At 47.4% G+C, this 10,559-nt stretch overlaps 1 long non-coding RNA gene across 1 annotated transcript; it reads left to right on the top strand.

Annotated features, from left to right (window-relative positions):
* The first annotated feature begins 289 nt into the window (after positions 1–289).
* Positions 290–6,246, top strand: LOC136329149 (uncharacterized). Its single transcript, XR_010730158.1, has 3 exons — positions 290–422; positions 5,537–5,670; positions 5,856–6,246. It is a non-coding gene; the product is annotated as an uncharacterized lncRNA (long non-coding RNA).
* The last annotated feature ends 4,313 nt before the right edge of the window (positions 6,247–10,559 follow it).

Below are 10,559 nucleotides of genomic sequence, written 5' to 3'. Positions count from 1 at the left end.
AAACCAATGCTGTCTCAAGGGAGAGGGAAAAGATACCTGGCTATTGGGCCTACTTGTACTAGTGAGTGCCTATGGTGTGCATCTCTCCTCAGCTCTGGGCTCAGTGATGTTATATTAGTAGCTTGAAGCTAGTCATGCTGGGAGTATTTATATTATGGAAATCGGTGACTACTTTTGCCCATAGAGAACCAATTGTTAAACATTTACCAGCACAGCACTGGAAAAGGACAATGATATTAGCTCTTAAAGCTTCTGCTCAGAAAAGGCACAGGTCACAGAAATGCCACAGGTCACATGCACTTCCAGTTTACGGTACTTGCCAAAGCAAGTCTCATGGCCAAACTAACCAAGAGGACCAGGAATATCCTTCTCCCACCGGGAGGGGCCCAGCTGAAGGAGCAGTGAGCAATCTGGGGTAAAAGGTGAGGACTGAGAAAAGTCCCTGGGAATTGGCCTCAAGAGGTTTGTCTACACCTTTAACAAGGGAGCTGTTTCAGTTGAAGGTTGGGCTGGGGGGTGGACTGAGGTAGGTGACTGTGAATCAAGATCCCTCATTCTTGAGGCTATTCCGGAGAAGGAGAGGGACAGATGAGCTGGTAACCTGAGGAGGTGACCATGTGAAAGGCAAGGTGTCTTCTAGAATGGGGCAGCCTGTTCATGGGGAGGCCTAATTGTCACTTTTAGTATTAACTAATCTCTTTCTGTAAGTACTGTTTTACCACCTGCCCACCAGGATGACACTAGAGAAGGCAGAGAACGAAAGAGAAAGAGCCTTATTTGAGGCTTCCTAAGGCTGAGGTCCTGACCTCAGGAAAGAAAAACGGAAGGAACAGTCAGGTTCGTACGGCCGGGACCTGCGCACCTTTGCTCAGAGGGTAGAAGAGTCCGTGGGAAAGCAGAGTGCTGACCCATTATGGTGACTGAGAAGGGGTCCCGGGGCTTGCCTCTCCTGCCCTGAGGGCCGGTGGCATGTGGAGTGGCAATGATGGGATTCTCAGATAGGTGTGGGACATCCTAGAAAAGAAGAGAATCCGTCACTTTTCTGGGGGTAGGGGGACAGTGTGAGGGCCCTAGAAAGCCCAGGATCTCAGAGACCCACCCCCACTCCTTAATGCATGGCAGGGACCTGTGACACCTTCACGGGTCCCCTCCTGACACAGTGTGCTGCACATTGTGGGTCAGGGGATGGTGGCACCGGTCACCAGTGGACTAGAAGAGGCCTTGAGGGGCTGCCTGTGAACTGATGACTGGAAAGTAAACAGGACCCAGGACACCCTGCAGGCCCTCTTGGGAGGAGCCTAGTGCAGTGGTTACCTGCCACACGTCCGGTGCTGCCATAGCTCCAGGCCCCACAGTCCCTTATCTCAAACCAGGTATGATTCAGAACTGGGAATTCTTTTGGACTTTAGACAAAGGTGATAGAGGGCACCTGCATGTAACGTAACACTGTTTAGTATGGTCCAGGACAGTCCTATGCAATGAAAGACAATATTTCTGTGATAAAATATATAGGATATACCTGGCCCTGTGTTCAGCTTTCTACACACTGAGTCATCACACTACTCTCGCTATGTCAGAACTATTATTACCCCTATGTTCTGGGTGCGCAAAGGGAGCCCAGCATGGTTAATTGGCTTGCCTGGAATCACAGAGTTAGTGAAGGCTGCCACCACATAGTATTTTCTCTTGTGGTTGACTGTACTGTTTTTCACAGATAATTGATGTCCCTTTTTATTACATATCCCTGCCCTGTGGAACTTAGGCAAGAGCATGTGACTTGCTTTGGCAAATGAAATGTAAGCAGAAGTGACATGCAGGCCACTTCAGGCCAGAAACTTTGGACAGACCATGCAGGATTCACATATTCTCTTTCTCCTGCTTCTGCATGGAAGCCTGTGTGTAGGTGGAGCTCCATCGACCCAGGGCTCTAAGACCTCCCTTGTCCAGAGATCCCTATTGATTCAAATGAGGATATTGTATGAGCAAGAATTTTTTTTTGGCCTGACCAGGCGGTGGTTCAGTGGATAGAGCATCGGACTGGGATGCGGAAGACCCAGGTTCGAGACCCCAAGGTCGCCAGCTTGAGCGTGGGCTCATTTGGTTTGAGCAAAAAAGCTCACCAGCTTGGACCCAAGGTCGCTGGCTCGAGCAAGGGGTTACTCAATCTGCTGAAGGCCTGTGGTCAAGGCACATATGAGAAAGCAATCAATGAACAACAAAGGTGTCACAAGGAAAAACTGATGATTGATGCTTCCCATCTCTCTCCATTCCTGTCTGTATGTCCCTATCTATCCCTCTCTCTGACTCTCTCTGTCCCTGTAAAAAAATAAAAATAAAAATATAAAATTTTTTTTGTTTGTTTTAAGCTACTGAGATTTTCCACATTGTTTCTTATTGTAGCAAAAACCTAACTCATCCTAACTGATCTATCCTTCAGTGGGGTCAGAATAAAGAGGCTGAACAAGAGACTCTTGCCAAGTAGGTCAAGGCCTACTTATTATGGACTTTGAGTTTTAGGTACCTACACAGACCAACCCCTTCCCACCTGCAGACAACACCCCTTCTCTGACCCTACCGGACCTAGAACCCACTTCCCAATCTCTGTAACATGCTTCCTGTCCCTTGGACACCCAAACCACAATACTGACATGTTATTTTCTAAAGAACTGACAACCCCCGCCTGACCAGGCGCAGTGGATAGAGCGTCAGACCGGGATATGGAGGACCCAGGTTTGAGACCTCGAGGTCGCCAGCTTGAGCGCGGGCTCATCTGGTTTGAGCAAAGCTCACCAGCTAGGACCCAAGGTCGCTGGTTTGAGCAAGGGGTTACTTGGTCTGCTGTAGCCCCACGGTCAAGGCACATATGAGAAAGCAATCAATGAACAATTAAGTGCCACAAAAAAACCCTGATGATTGATGCTTCTCATCTCTCTCCGTTTCTGTCTGTCTCTATCTATCCCTCTCTCTGACTCTTGCTCTGTCTCTGAAAAAAAATGAAAAAAAACTGACTAACCCCAAGCCATCTGAACAAGCAGAGCCTTTCAGCTACTGTTTGAGGACACTGTGGCCAAATGCTGATTTTCATAAAAGCTGTCAGCCTTCTAGGAAAAGGCTTATGGTGTTAACAGCAACGAATACACACTTTGTTGGGAAATGCCATGCACTGGACACTGTGAGAACACCCTTGTGGACTGAACCAGAGTTCTATTGGAAAATAATAATGCAGAGCAGAGGGCGCTGGGTTGGAAGTGCTTCTAGCACAACGTTTATTGAGCAGCTACTATACCTGGCAGTCAGAACTCTGGTCCCTGTGTCAGGAACTCAGGTGATGGTGGAGGCAGACAACTGAGTGAGCAGAAGGCAGAGGCGGATTAAGGTCGGTTGAGGCCCGGGGCGCAGAAGAAAAAACATTGACCCCTTAAAAATACATGTTAACCATGTGTTAAAATAAATAAAAATATTATGTACTATTAATGTTAAAATTACACATATGAAACCAAACTTGGTGTCATTAGAAAAAAGTATAATGTTGGGGTTTTGCAGGGCCCTTCAGAAGTCGGGGCCCAGGGCGCGTGCCCAGTGCGCCTGCCGTTCAATCCGCCTCTGGCAGAATGTGATAATACAATGTGATAAATGAGGTTGGTTGGTTAATTTAGTCATTCATTCGTCTGATGCATATTTGTTGAGCTAGGGATTGGGCATTTAGTGTCAACAAGACATGGGCTATCCTTGTCCTCCTGCAGTTTGTAGTTTAACAAGCTTGAGTGAAATAGACACAAAGTGCTAAGGAAGCATTTAGCAGGGACACATGACTCAATCTGGGGTGAATGGGTATGGAGTTTTGGGATAATTTTATAAAGGACATGACTCCAGAACTGAGTCCTGGAGGGTGAACAGGAAGCAGACAGCAGAGAAGAAGGGGGAGGATATTCCAGGCAGAGGGACTAGCTTAAGCGAAGGCCTGGAACTGTGAGTGAGCTCAGTGTACTTGGTAGTGAAGTAGTTTGGTAGGACTAAAGCATGAAGTTTAAACTAAAGAGGGACAAGAGAATAGGTGGACAGGGGCTATATCTCAAAGGGTCTTAGGTACTGCATTTAAGTGCTTGGACTTAACTGAAGATAGCAGAATCTATTGGAAGAGTTTGGAATTATAGTGTTTATTAGTTAGAAAAGATGCTCAGCTACTCTCACAAAGACTTCAAAATAACAATGGTTTAAACAAGACAGAAGCTTACTTCTTCTTCTTTTTAAAAAAGATTTTATTTATTGCCTGACCAGGTGGTAACACAGTGGATAGAGTGTCGGACTGGGACACAGAGGACCCAGGTTCAAAACCCCAAGGTTGCCGGCTTGAGCAGAGTTGCTGGCTTGAGTGTGGGATCATAGATATGACCCCAAGGTCACTGCCTTGAGCAAGGGGTCACTTGCTTGGCTGAAGCTCCCCCTGACCCCGTCAAGGCACATATGCAAAAGAAATCAATGAACAACTAAGGTGTCACAACAAAGAATTGATGCTTCTCATCTCTCTCCCTTCCTGTCTTTCTGTCCCTATCTGTTCCCCTCTCTGTCTTTGTCACACACAAAGAAATATTTTATTTATTGATTTGAGAGAGAGAGAGAAATGGAGATGGGAGGAGGAGCAGGAATCATCAACTTATTTGCTTTTTGTATGTGCCTTGACTGGGTAAGCCCAGGACCTCAGGTCAGGAAAAGCTTACTTCTTACTTATGGAAGAGCCAAGGTAGGTAAGCCAGAGCAGGCATGGCGGCTCCAGTCATCAGGAGCCCTGGTTCCTTCTGGCTCATTGCTCTGACATCCTTAACATATTGCTTCTTTCTTGTGGTCCAAGAGGGTGATCCCAGCTTCTATTGTCACTTGTGCATTTCAGCCATCAGAGAGGAGTAAAGGGGTCATGGAAAACATACCTCTTTTCTTTAAAGGCATAACCTAGAACTTGCACACATTACTTTCATTAACATTGCACTATCCAGAATTTAGTCACATGGCCATCGCTAGCAGCCAAGGAGCTGGGAAGTGTAATTTTTATGCTGGACAGACATCTGCTAAAGTGTAGGCACTCTATTACTAAAGGAAGGATGGATGCTGGGGGACAGCTAGTCATCTTCAAAAGGGAGTGACAATCCTGTTTGCATATTTTAAAAACAAAAAAAAGTTTTATTTATTGATTTTAGCAACAGAGTAAGGGAGAGAGAGGCAGGAACATTATTCCTGTATGTGCCCAGACCGGCGATCGAACTGACAACCTTTGTTCTTTGGGATGATGCTCTAACCAACCAAGACATCCAGCTAGGGCCTGTCTGCATTTTGGAAAGATCTTTCTTGAAGAGGGTGGGGAATGGATGGGATAGGAAGATCAGAGCCAGGGTAATAATCTAAATGAGAGCTGCTGAGGCCGGAACCAAGAGAGACTTTTGGGGCGGAGGAAGTAGACAAAGGCTTAGGAGGTATTTGGAAGTTGAATGGACAGGACATGATGACCAACTGACTGCATTCTAATTTACTGTACTTATCATAGTACCGTGCTTAGCGAAGTGCCTGGCCTATAGTAACTGCTCAGGAGTAAATGAAGATATGATACGACAGAAGAGTGAATGAGTGAATAAATGAATGAGGTGCAAGAGGATGACTGAGAAATATCAACATTCAAAGGTAAATATCAAATAGTCTTCAAAAACATAATAATTTCTACCTACTGTAATCTGTCATTTCCCCCTTTCCTGACTAGCATTTGGCCCCCTCGATGACATCTCTCCTTGGTTCCAAAACTTAGTAATTTTTAGTTATTAACAAAGTTTCTTGTTTTGAGCATTCACTTGGTCATTTCATTTTCAAAGGTGGATCACTATTGGATTCAAAGTTCCAGCAAGCTGACTTGTGGCAGGAAAGGAGATGATGTCGTCTGCCTTCCCGCCCTCTGGTGGGGAGGAAAAAAGAAGAAAAAAAAGGACTTGGTTCTTTAGGCAGCCCCTGCTGGCCCTTGGCTGAACACCTCTTCACTGCTTGTCATGTGGCTGCGCTCCTGTCCTCTTGGTCATCACAGCTGGTTAGCTCACTATCTATAGACATGGTGTGTGGAGGTGTGGGGACCCCCAGGCCATGCTGATGAAGGGCTTGGTACCAAGGGCTGTGGGTTCACCCCTCATCTCTGCACCCAGCAGGCCTGCTGCCTCCATCATTTTTACTCTCTGGAGCCCCCATCCCAGGGCCTGTGGACACGGGCAGACTCTATCTTTCTTCCTCTTCTCGCTCACTGGCCACATCCTTGATCTTCTCTTTCCAATTCCCTTTCCATTATTTCAATAGCACCAGGGTGGGCCCTGCCTGCAGGTTCAGTGGCTCAGTTGATATCCACCGGGAATTAGAGGTCAGACACCCTCTGGTGGCAGACTGAATAAGTTATTCCCTTGGCTTTGTTTCATTTGTCTACCGCTGTGAAACAGATCGTCCCCAATTTCATAGCCTAAAACAACTACCCTTATATCATGCTCATGGATCCTGTGGGTCAGGATCCAGGGCAGGGCACAGCGGGGCAGGCCGGACTCTGCTTGAGGTAGGCAGCCTCCAAGCTAGTTTCCAATGACCCAAACTTCCTGGTATTCATACCTTTGTATCGTCCCTTCCCACTTTGTATCAGGGTTGGTCTGGGTGGCCCACAGAATGTGGCAGAAGTGATAGGGTGTCACTTTTGAGTCTAGGTTATAAAAGATATTGTGGTTTCTGCCTTTCTGTCTTTTGGAGCACTCACTCTGGAGGAAGTGGGCTGCCACGACCTGAGGACACACATGTATGGAGAAGCCCATCTGGAGAGTAACTGAGGCCTTCTTCCAATGGCCACATGAATGAGCTTGGAAATGGGTCCTTAGTCACAGAGAAAGTCTTTAGATGACTGCAGCCCTGGCTGGCAGCTTGACTGCAATTTCATGAGAGACTGACCTTGAGTCAGAACCACCAGATAAGCTGCTCTTAGGTTCCTGACTGTCAGAAATGGTATGCAATGGCAAATGTTTGTTGTTTTAAGCTGCTATCTTTGGAAGTAATTTGTTATGCAGCAATGGATAACTAATACAGTCCTCCATGACACCTGGGCCCTTAGCTGAAAAGACTTGAACACCTGAGAGACTGTTTCGTTCCTGTGGCTGGTGCCTGAGTTGCAACGACTTGAAGGTTCAGTTGGCACTGTCACCTGGAGCACCTACACGTGGCCTGTCCATGTGGCTTGGTTTCTCCCAGCACAGCAGCTGGGCTCTGAGAGGGAGTGTCTCAAGAGAGAGAGTCTATAAAGTGAGCTGTGCTAGAGACCGAGGAAGGAGTTGCAAGCTTCCCTTTGGCCTCGCCTAGGAAGTCATGTGCAGTGATTTCTGCTGCATTATGTTGTTACAGGTGAGTCACCAAGGCCAGCCCAGATTCAAGGGGAGGGGATTTGACTGGTCCTCTTGATGGAGGTGTGATAAGGTCACCTGCAGAGGAGCAAGTGGGAGGGGGCTATCTTTGCAAAATACAGTTGGATATCCCTGCCTGCCTCAGGGGGAGGGAACAATTCTTTGCTCCCTGCTCTGCCCCTCAGGGAGAGAGGACAGGTGGCTTCTTTCAGTACCTGCAGCCTTGTGAGTTGTGCTCATTCTGCTGCAATGTCACATTCTATCAAGCCCGGAGGGGAGCCAGCTGTTCTCTGAGCTTGGAATGTGGAGCACTTTATGCTTTTTGTTCTCGGCACCAATTCTGGTTGCAATTCTACCTTTCTGGGTAAAAAGAGAAGGTCTGAATGACACCCTGTCCCACCAAGGCACGCCACCCTTTCTCTGCAAGCCACTGACCCCTGTCAGTCCTGCACTCACTTGAGTAGCTAGGAATGATGATTCCATGTTACACAAGAGGAAGTCATCTGATCAAGGTCACAGGCAGAGGGGGCAGATCAGAGACTCAGCACCCTGCCCCCTAAATCTAGCAGTGGTCGGCAAACTCATTAGTCAACAGAGCCAAATATCAACAGTACAACAATTGAAATTTCTTTTGAGAGCCAAATTTTTTAAACTTAAACTATATAGGTAGGTACATTCCTTATCGAGGTAGTGCCCGCACGTGGTATTTTGTGGAAGAGCCACACTCAAGGGGCCAAAGAGCCACATGTGGCTCGCGAGCCGCGGTTTGCCGACCACTGCTAGAGGACCTGGGACTCCAGAAAGCCTACTTGGTGTTGGAGCCTTCGCCCTGCTCTCCTCATGTCCTGCCGACGGGGAGGTTGGTGTGGGCAGTGTGAGTGGGAGGAGCTTGGAGGAGGTACTCACAGGAGATCAGGCTTCAATCCCTTGCCTGAGGGTTGGGGCCAGTTGTCAGGTATTTTGACGAAAAGGGAGGAGAAACAAGTGAGGGAGAGTCTGTTTTTACTTTTCAGGCCTGTCCCCAGTCAATGAGCGTTTCAGTGGCCAGGGGGTGACCTCCAGGCTAACAGCCCTGGACTCACTGCCACTCTGTGTTGTCAGAATGAAGCCCTGTCTGTCCTGGAACCTCTGATCTAAGAGCCCTCTGAGCTCTTGAGGTCCGTGGACGCTGGGTCTTGGAGTGATTTCTAGCACTAGTTGGCAGATCCGACCAGTGTCCAGCCTGCCCTGCTTCTTGTCTTCCTGCCAACTGCTCCTTCCCATCATGCTGCACTTCCAAGTTCCAGATGTGACAGCTCCCAGCACCTGCTGCCTGCCAGGCACTGAACTCATGTTGGGGACCCAGAAAGAAATGAGATACAGCCTCTGTCCGGAAACAGGTCACAGTCCAGTAGAGGGAGAAACATGAAGAATTAACTGCCAGGTCTCGGGTTAAAGGCACATGGAAAGAAGGTCAAAATGATGCAGAGGTGGGAGGGCCTAACTCAGTCATGAAAAGGAAGGGATCGTCAATAGACGCAACATGTGAGTGAATCTCAAAGATGTCAGGACAACCAAGTACAGATTGTGCGATTCCATTTTTATGAAGTTCTAGACTGAGGACAACTGTGGAGAAGAGGGGGATAAAGTGGGAGGGAACATGAGGTGATGGATGTTCTGAGGAATATTTCGGGGATGAGGGATAGTCTGTGGTGATGAAAATGTTCTAAGTCTGGATAAGAGTGTTACACGAGAATATTCCGTAATTAAAACTGATCAAACTATACACCTAAGATCTGTGAATTTCATCATATGTAAATTACAACTGTGATGGGCAGCACTGAAAATAGTCCTCAGCAACCCCTGCCTCCTGGTGTGCTCACCCTTGTGCAATGGCCCTCCCGTGCCCCACACACTGTATCACAGGGGTTGGGAAACTTTTTGGCTGAGAGAGCCATGAACGCCACATATTTTAAAATGTAATTCCTGAGAGCCATACAATGACCCATGTACTTTACGCATTATCCAATAAAAATTTGGTGTTATCCCGGGGGACAGCTGTGATTGGCTCTAGCCACCCGCAACCGTGAACATGAGCGGTAGGAAATGAATAGATTGTAATACATGAGAATGTTTTATATTTTTAACGTTATTATTTTTTTTATTAAAGATTTGTCTGTGAGCCAGATGCAGCCATCAAAAGAGCCACATCTGGCTCACGAGCCATAGGTTCCCAACCCCTGCTGTATCAGGTTGGTCTGTGAGGCTAATAGAATATGGCAGAAGTGATAGTATGTCACTGCTGAGATTAGGTTAGAAAAGATACTGTTCCGTCTTGGTCTATCTCTCTCCAATCATTTGTGGGAGAGGCTATGTGTTGAGCATCCCTATGGAGAAATACACATGGCAAGGAACTGAAAGCTGTCTGCCAACAGCTATGTGAGTGAGCTTACAGTAAGTGGATCCTTCTGTCCCAACCAACGCCTTCAGAGGGCTGCAGCCTGGGCTGACTGCTTGACCACAAACTCATGAGAGACCTTGAGCTAGGCCACCCAGCTTAGCTGTTTCCTGATTCCTGATCCTCAGACACTGTGTGAGAGAATATGTTTGTTTTAAGCCATTAACTTCTGGGAGTTATTATTATTTTTTATTTATACAAACACTTTATTGATTTTTGGGGGGTGAAGGGAGTTATTTCTTTTGAAGCTCTGAACGACGAATATAGTATTTCAATAAACTAGACATGTATGGAAAACATCTTTTAAGTGCTCCTGGACAAGATAGCTTTCTCAGAGACTTTCAAGTGCCCTGCTTCCACAGGGCGGCTTTGGAGAAGGGGAAGGAGAGAAAAAGAGAAGACAAAGGTAACAACAAAATTGAGATCTCATCATTTGGGCGAACCCACAATGGTTAGGGGAAATGAGGCGCCTGGAGGTCCATCTATGGAGAAGTGGGGAGGCAGAGAGAGACAGACTCCCACATGCACCCGACCAGGATCCACCCAGCATGCCCACCAGGGGGCAATGCTCTGCCCATCTGGGCTGTTGCTCTGTTTCAGCCAGAGACATTCTAGCTCCTGAGGTGGAGGCCATGGAGCTATCCTCAGGGACAACTTTGCTCCAGTGGAACCTTGGCTGCGGGAGGGGAAGAGAGAGATAGAGAGGAAGAAGAGGGGGAAGG

This window comes from Saccopteryx bilineata, chromosome 3, assembly GCF_036850765.1.
Source record: "Saccopteryx bilineata isolate mSacBil1 chromosome 3, mSacBil1_pri_phased_curated, whole genome shotgun sequence".
Lineage (NCBI taxonomy): Eukaryota > Metazoa > Chordata > Mammalia > Chiroptera > Emballonuridae > Saccopteryx > Saccopteryx bilineata.
The sequence above is the reverse complement of the archived record's forward strand: the minus strand, read 5'-3'. Positions and strand labels throughout refer to the sequence as shown.